We start from the raw sequence: 7,934 nt of genomic DNA, 5'->3' as shown, positions 1-7,934 counted from the left end.
CCTATGACACAGAATGTATAGCAAAAAATTATAGTGACACAATGATATGTTGAACACACCTAGATTGTTAAGTTTTTCATCTTTTTGAATGGGTTTGCTGGTTTCGGTTCTTTAATATGTAAATCCCAGAACTTCTTTTCAGTCACATTCTCCAGATAACTTAAGGTTTTATCACAACAGGTGACATCTCAGCTCAGAGAATGCCTTGATTTCGCTGCACTTTGGATGCTGCCTGAACTGCTGTGCTCTTCCAGCACCACTCATCCAAAATCTAGTTTCCAATATCTGCAGTCATTGTTTTTACCACCTTATAGGTGTGAGGGTTTGAGTCTGTCTGTATCCCAATCTTGAGTAAAACTGGTTCTATTTCCAAAGAAGAATGTTTTTAAAAATTGTCCTCCTTCACACTCACCTGATGAAGAAGCAGCGCTTTGAAAGCTAGTACTTCCAAATAAACCTGTTGGACTATAACCTAGTTTTGTGATTTTTAACTTTGTCCAGTCTATTCAGCTTCTCCCAATGGATCAAGCCCTCCAATCCCAGCAACATTTCTGTGTCTTCTCAAGTTTAACAATGCCTTTTCTATAGAAGAGTGACCAGAATTGGTTTCAGTACAGTATTACATAAGTGGTCTCACCACTGTCCAGACGAGTTTATCCTGACGATCAACAATGATAACTAGACGACCCTAAGTGGCCTGGCCAATGTTTTGGAGAGTCACAAAGTACATCCTAACTCCTATACTCAATGTACTGACCAATGAGGGTAAGTGTACCAAACGCCTCCTTCACAATCCTGTCTACCTGCGACTCTGAAGGAACTGTGAAGCTGCATCCCTCGGTCTCTGCTCAGCAGCACTCTGCAGGGCCCTACCATTAACTATATAAGCGCTGCCCTGTTTGCCCTCTCCAGTTTCCTTCCATTTGCCCACAAGCCTGTACCTTGACTTTGCTCTGAGCAATGTGTACAATCGCTACTTCACAACGGTTAGCAACCTCCGCCTCTAGGCACTTTCACTATCTTTTCCCTTCATTCTTATTCCCTTTTGTTCATAACATCAAAAACACCATTTTCCTGCGCCTTTCAGTGCTGCAGTTAGCTTTTTGACTCTCCTCGCAAGACTTCCGCCAACACATCCTGTTTGGACTACATTACCCACGGTGCCGTTAGCCATCCCTGCTCTTGCGCAATGCAGCCCAACGTTTGGTATTAGATGGACTGCCCGCGATGCCTCATGGGAGTTGTAGTTCTGACGTGCGTTCGCGCTCCGCAGCAGCTGGTGGCCAACGGCCAGGAGTTCGAATTGGAGCGCGCGAGACCCAACGAACGACGGTCACGTGGTGCGGCTTGTGTTGTTGGAGTGCATCTGTAAATACCGGTGGGAATACACTCCCTCAATCAACATCCTCCTCATTATATAAACTACCCCGATCCTGTCCATCAATTACTTCCAGTGACGGCTCTCCCACAGTTAAATCTGGCCTTTACTGCCCTACCCCCATTGGAAAGTTACAGAGATAGCGGCTGGAATCCTTCTGCCTATCAACTATTCACACCGGGATTCCCAGTTTAGAGAGCGGCAACATCCGGGCTGTTCACACTGTGGGGAGGTTACAGCTTCTCCCCACGTCTGCAGGAGTTCCCGCTGGGTGCTCTGGTTTCCTCCCACAGTCTGAAGGTCTGCAGTTGAGATGCTGTCTGACCTGCTGCGCTTTTCCAGCAACACATTTTCAGCTCTGGTCTCCAGCATCTGCAGTCCTCACTTTCTCCAGGTCTGCAGTTTCGGTCGACTGGCCATGCTGAATTGTCCCTAGTCTTCAGGGATGTCCAGACCAAGTGGATAGGCCACGGGAAATGCAGGGATGCAGGGTTAAACAATGCAGAGATGATGGGCCGAATGGCCTGTATTTGCATTGGAGGGATTCTCTGATTCTTTGTGAGATGCATAATTTGACATGAGCAGTAGTAGTATGGACGATCATTAGTTGAATAGCGATGTTAAGTGCATACACTATATGGGCTGCACAGTGGCACAGTGGTAAGCACTGCGCCAGGGACCTGGTTTCAATTCCCACTTCGGGCAACTGTCTGTGTGGAGTTTGCACATTCTCCCAGTGTCTGCATGGGTGTCCTCTGGGCGCTCCGGTTTCCTCCCATAGTCTAAAGACGTGCAGGTTAGGTGAATTGGCCTTGCTAAATTGCCCATAATGTTAGGTGCATTAGTCAGGGGTGAACGTAGGGAAATGGGTCTGGGTGAGTTGCTCTTTAGCAGGTCTGTTTCCACACTGTAGTGAATCTAATCTAATCATTTCGATTGGCAACAATACTTTCAATGCAGGATCTCAGCTACCCTCTCAAATTTACTGAAATGCTGTTGAGCACAAATAAGTTAGAGTTACTACAAAAGGTTCAGTGGAGCAAAAATGTTTGAAATTGAAGCCCTTTCTGAGATGCTGTCCTCAGTTCTCCTGTGTGCTCTCCAAAGGAAATCACAAGTGACACCACCTGAGACAGTAAAGTAATCTACCAGTCACTATTTTTTTTTTAGATTAGACTTACAGTGTGGAAACAGGCCCTTCGGCCCAACAAGTCCACACCGACCCGCCGAAGCGCAACCCACCCATACCCCTACATTTACCCCTTACCTAACACTATGGGCAATTTAGCATGGCCAATTCACCTGACCCGCACATCTTTGTGACTGTGGGAGGAAACCGGAGCACCCGGAGGAAACCCACGCAGACACGGGGAGAACGTGCAAACTCCACACAGTCAGTCGCCTGAGTCGGGAATTGAACCCGGGTCTACAGGCGCTGTGAGGCAGCAGTGCTAACCACTGTGCCACCGTGCCGCCCACAATTGCATGTCTTGAAGTCAGCAGCAACTTCCATCTTGTCAAAAAGGTCAGTTATTTTTGTAGTGCCTGTTTGTGATTGTATGTTTTTGTTAAATTGCACACATACTGTTTTTATATTTGAAACTTGATCACAGTGCTAGTGTGGAGTAAGGGCGGATGGCATAACCGTTGGTGACTGCAGGTTAAAAATGCTCTCTGGTTCTTTGAATGTGATTTTTTTTACACCATTTACTTGTTGTCTTTGTGCTTTTTTCTCCCCTGTATTTTGGATTTCATGACAATACCTCCTCCATTTCTGTAGGCCAGGTACGGGAATCTCCATACATTGCCCAAACCCACAGCAGAACCGATCACTGAGAGCAAGTAGTTAATCTTCGAGGACCAGTTACCTCGCTCCACATTCTCGTCACCTTCCCGCACACGTTCACTGGTGGCAGCCTGGGGAAAAGAGAGGAAATGGCTGATTTAAAAACAGAAATTGTTGGAGAAACTCAGCAGGTCTTGGCAGCATACATGGAGAGAAAGCAGAGTTAATGTTTTGAGTCCAGTGACCTCTCTTCAGAACTGATAGTGCCTAGGAAGAAACTGTACGAAAGCTGATGACGGAAATGAGCTAACCAAGCCCAAAGGGAGAGAAAGAAAGTTAGACAAAGGAATGGTTGATAGTATGGCAGGAAAGGGGGAAAAACTGATAGGGACAATGAGTAAATGAAATTTGATTGAAGCAGCGAGGTCATAATCGGACCTACAGTAGGTAAAGGACGTTGTTAGTAGAAAGTGAGGACTGCAGATGCTGGATATTAGAGTCAAGAGTGTGGTGCTGGGAAAGCACACAAGTCAGGGAGCATCTGAGGACCAGGAGAATCAACATTTTGGACAAAAGCCCAAACCTGAATTGAAGCTTTGTGCAGATTCCTGATGAAGGGCTTTTGCCCAAAACGTCGATTCTCCAGCTCCTCTGATGCTGCCTGACCTGCTGTGCTGTTCCAGCCCCACACTGAAGGATCTTGTTAGCTCAGCTGGCTGGCTGGATAGTTTGCAATGCAAATAGATGGCCACAGCATGAATTCAATTTGTGCACTGTCTGAATGTGGGAGAATTGTTAGATTCATTGCAGCTATTTTGTCACATATTAAAAGCCTGGAAACCATTTTAAATTTCATCTTAGTGCTTGCTTGCTCAAAGTCTGTGTTTTCCCATGCCCGGCTAAGGCAGTTGGCCTTGCAACTGTACCGATACCTGATAAATTCTTCTCTTTGGATGGAGCTATTCTTCTCTTTGCAATGACCTATTTGTCTACTAACGCCTGCTTATCATTTACTAACTGACACTGTCCAGACATTACGTGACTGAAGCAAGGTGCCCAGCTTGCTAATTATCCTGCAATTAACAGTTTGCTCATTGTTAATGAATTATGGCCTATATCATCACTTTTATGTGGCTGTTCTTCCCCTGAGGGAGAAAGTGAGGACTGTAGATCAGAGCTGACAATGTGTCGCTGGAAAAGCGCAGCAGCCAAGGAGCAGGAGAATTGATGTTTCGGGCATGAGCCCTTCTTCAGGAATGGCTCATGCCCGAAATGTCGATTCTCCTGCTCCTTGGATGCTGCCTGACCTACCGTTCTTTGTTGCAGACATTTTGTCCCCTGTCTGGGTGACATCCGCAGTGCTTGGGAGCCTCCTGTAAAGTGCTTCTTTCCTCCGGCATTTGTAGTGGTTTGAGTCTGGCGCTTCCGGTTGTTAGTTCCAGCTGTCCGTTGCAGTGGTTGGTATATTGGGTCCAGGTCGATGTGCTTATTGATTGAATCTGTGGATGAGTGCCAAGCCTGTAGGAATTCCCTGGCTGTTCTCTGTTTGGCTTGTCCTATAATAGTAGTACACATAGACATGGAAGAAAGCATGGTCTCATCCGATGTAACGGCACTGATCACCTCTATCGACAAAACCCTAGCCAGAGAAACAATAGCCAACCTGCTGAACATACAGAACAGACAACAGGACATTGAACCTATCGACAAAGATGGCATACTCAAACTACTGGACCTGTGCTTCACAACACACTTTACATTCAACAACCAAATATATGAACAAATCAATGGCACACCCATGGGCTCACCCATCTCTAGACTCATAGCAGAAGCTGTAATGCAAAGATTAGAACAAACCACAAATTAACCCAAACTCTGGGTCAGATATGTGGATGACACCTTTGTAATCATTAAAAACACAGAAATAGAGAACACACACCGGATCATCAACGCCACACTCACAGGAATCTGATTCACGAGAGAGGAAGAAAAGGACAACTAACTCCCATTCCGAGATGTGATGGTACAGAGAACACCAAACGGAGAATTCACCACAAAGTATACAGGAAAGCCACACACACAGACCAAGTCCTGAACTACGAAAGCAACCACCCCAACACACACAAAGGTGTTGCATCAAGACACTATTCAAAAGGGCCACAACACACTGCAGTACACCAGAACTGCAAAAAGAGGAAGAACACCTATACAATGTATTCGGCAAAAACAGATACCCGCGCAACTTCATCAACAGATGCCTGAGGGAAAGACAACAGAATGAGGCCATGCAGCAACCTAAAGGACTAGCCACACTACCATCAAGAACATTTCCGAACTGACAGCCAGACTACTGCGACCACTAAGACTCATAACAGCACACAAACCAACAGCCACTCTACGATAGTGTACAAACTCCTATGCAAGGACTGCACAAAACACTACATAGGACAAACAGGAAGACAGCTAACGATCCGCCTCCATGAACACCAACTAGCCACGAAACAACATGACCAGCTATTCTTAGTAGCCACGCGCGCAGATGACAAGCAAGATGAATTTGACTAGGACAGCACTGCTATTATAGTTCAAGCCAAACAGAGAACAGCCAGGGAATTCCTAAAGGCATGGCACTCATCCACAGATTCAATCAACAAGCACATCAACCTGGACCCAATATACCGACCACTGCAGCTGGAACTGATAACCGGAAACGGCAGATTGAAACCACTACCAATGCCGGAGGAAAGATCACAGAAGCACTTCACAGGAGGCTCCTAAGCACTGAGGATGTCAGCTAGACAGGGAACGAAATGTCTGCAACACAAATTCCCAGCTCGGCAAATAGAACCACAACATAAACATGACTGGCCAAGAGTGTGTTTATACAGGATCCAGACAACAATCACCGAAGCAGTATGGTTTTTCAAAACAGGCAGAAGAAGAGGTCAGGAAGGTAATAGTTTTCTGCAACAAGGGATTCGGAGACCAGTAGCTTCCACTATCAACTCACCTATTTGACCAGTTACGAAACCAGACAGTAGCTGGCAAATAGCAGTAGATAACTGGACGTTGAACAAGGCCACCCTGTCTACAGCCCCCACCATAGCAACTAACCCAGAGATCGTAGTCAAGCAAAGTGAGGATGCGCAATGGGTCACAGTTTTGGACATAAGTAATGTGTTTTGGTCAACTCACTGGAGAATGAATGCCGATATAAACCCACGTTTACTTTCCAAGGCCAGCAATATACTTGGACTGCCCTGCTTCAGTGATTTCCTAACTCCCTGTCCATAATGTCTAAGTGAAGGGTTAAAAGAATTCTCGAAACCTTAATGTCTGGTGCAGTATGTAGACGACTTGCTTTTTCAAACTGAAACTCAAAAGGAACGTTATCAGCTGTTAAGTGAATTACTGCAATTGTGGCATGAGTTGGGTCTGAAAGTGAACCCTAAGAGAGCGCAGATATGAAGCAGGACATTACTTATCTGGGAATGATTCTGTCACTGAGAAAACAAGAAATGGACAAATGAAAGGTAGAGGCAATTGGCAGATTCCCTGTTCTGTGGGATGTCAAAGGTTGAGATCCTTCCCAAGCTTAGCGGGGCATTAAAGGGACCACATTGACCAATAAGGTAGCCCCACTGATGGAGTTATTAAAAAAGAATGTGGTGTGCAAATGGAACAAGACATTGCAGCTCTAAAGCAAGCACTAGCTGCTGCACCCGATATGAAAACCCCAAATCCAACTGTTAAAAATCACACAATGCCAGGTTATAGTTCAACAGGTTTAATTGGTAGCACTAGCTTTAGGAGCGCTGCTCCTTCATCAGGTGGTCATGGTGTATCAGATTGTATGATACAGAATTTATGGCAAAAAGTTGACAATGTTATGTAACTGAAATTATATATCGAAAAAGACCTGGATTGTTGGTTAAGTCTCTCATCTGTTAGAGTGACCCCTTTGGTTTCAGTTCTTTCATATGTAAATCGCAAAACATTTTTTAAAAATCTACATTCTCAAGTGAACTTTAACATTTGGTGCCTGTCAGCCAAGATAATATATCAAAGGTGTGAGTTCCCCTGTGTGATACTATCTGTGCCACAATGTTTAGACTGATTTTAATCTAAACAAATGAATTTATCGGATCTAATATGGATTCATGCAGTTTTTGAGTGAAGGAAAATGTATGTCTGCAGGTACAAATTCACCCCACAAACTTTTATATGTGTGGAGGGAGGGTGGGGTTGGGGGTGGAGGGTAGTGATGGTGATGGTGGTTGTGGTTGTGAGTGTCTGTGTGAGAGTGTATACATGGGTGTAACTGTGAAAGGGTGTGTGTGTGTGTGTGTGTGTGGAAAGTGCAATGAGGCTGATATTCAAGTTCAGTACCCACTGGGATGGCCACAACTGGGACCTTGGGTTCATGGCACACTGCAGGTAACCCCATTGCACTACACACACACCTATAAGTTTGTGGGGTGAATTTGTACTTGCAGATATACATTTTCCTTCACTTAAAAACTGCTTGATTCCATAAATTCATTTTTTAGATTAGTATCAGTCTAAACATTGTGGCACTGACAGTATCACACAGGGGAACACGCACCTTCAATATATTATCTGGGCTGACAGGCACCAATTGTTGAAGTTCACTTGAGAATGTAAATTTTTAAAAAATGTTTTGCAATTTACGTATAAAAGAACTGAAACCAATGTGGTCATTCTCACAGATAAGAGACTTAATATACCATGCAGGTCTTTTTTAATATA

The sequence above is a fragment of the Hemiscyllium ocellatum genome, chromosome 11 (assembly GCF_020745735.1).
Source record: "Hemiscyllium ocellatum isolate sHemOce1 chromosome 11, sHemOce1.pat.X.cur, whole genome shotgun sequence".
Taxonomy (NCBI): domain Eukaryota; kingdom Metazoa; phylum Chordata; class Chondrichthyes; order Orectolobiformes; family Hemiscylliidae; genus Hemiscyllium; species Hemiscyllium ocellatum.
Note: the sequence above shows the minus strand (reverse complement) of the source record.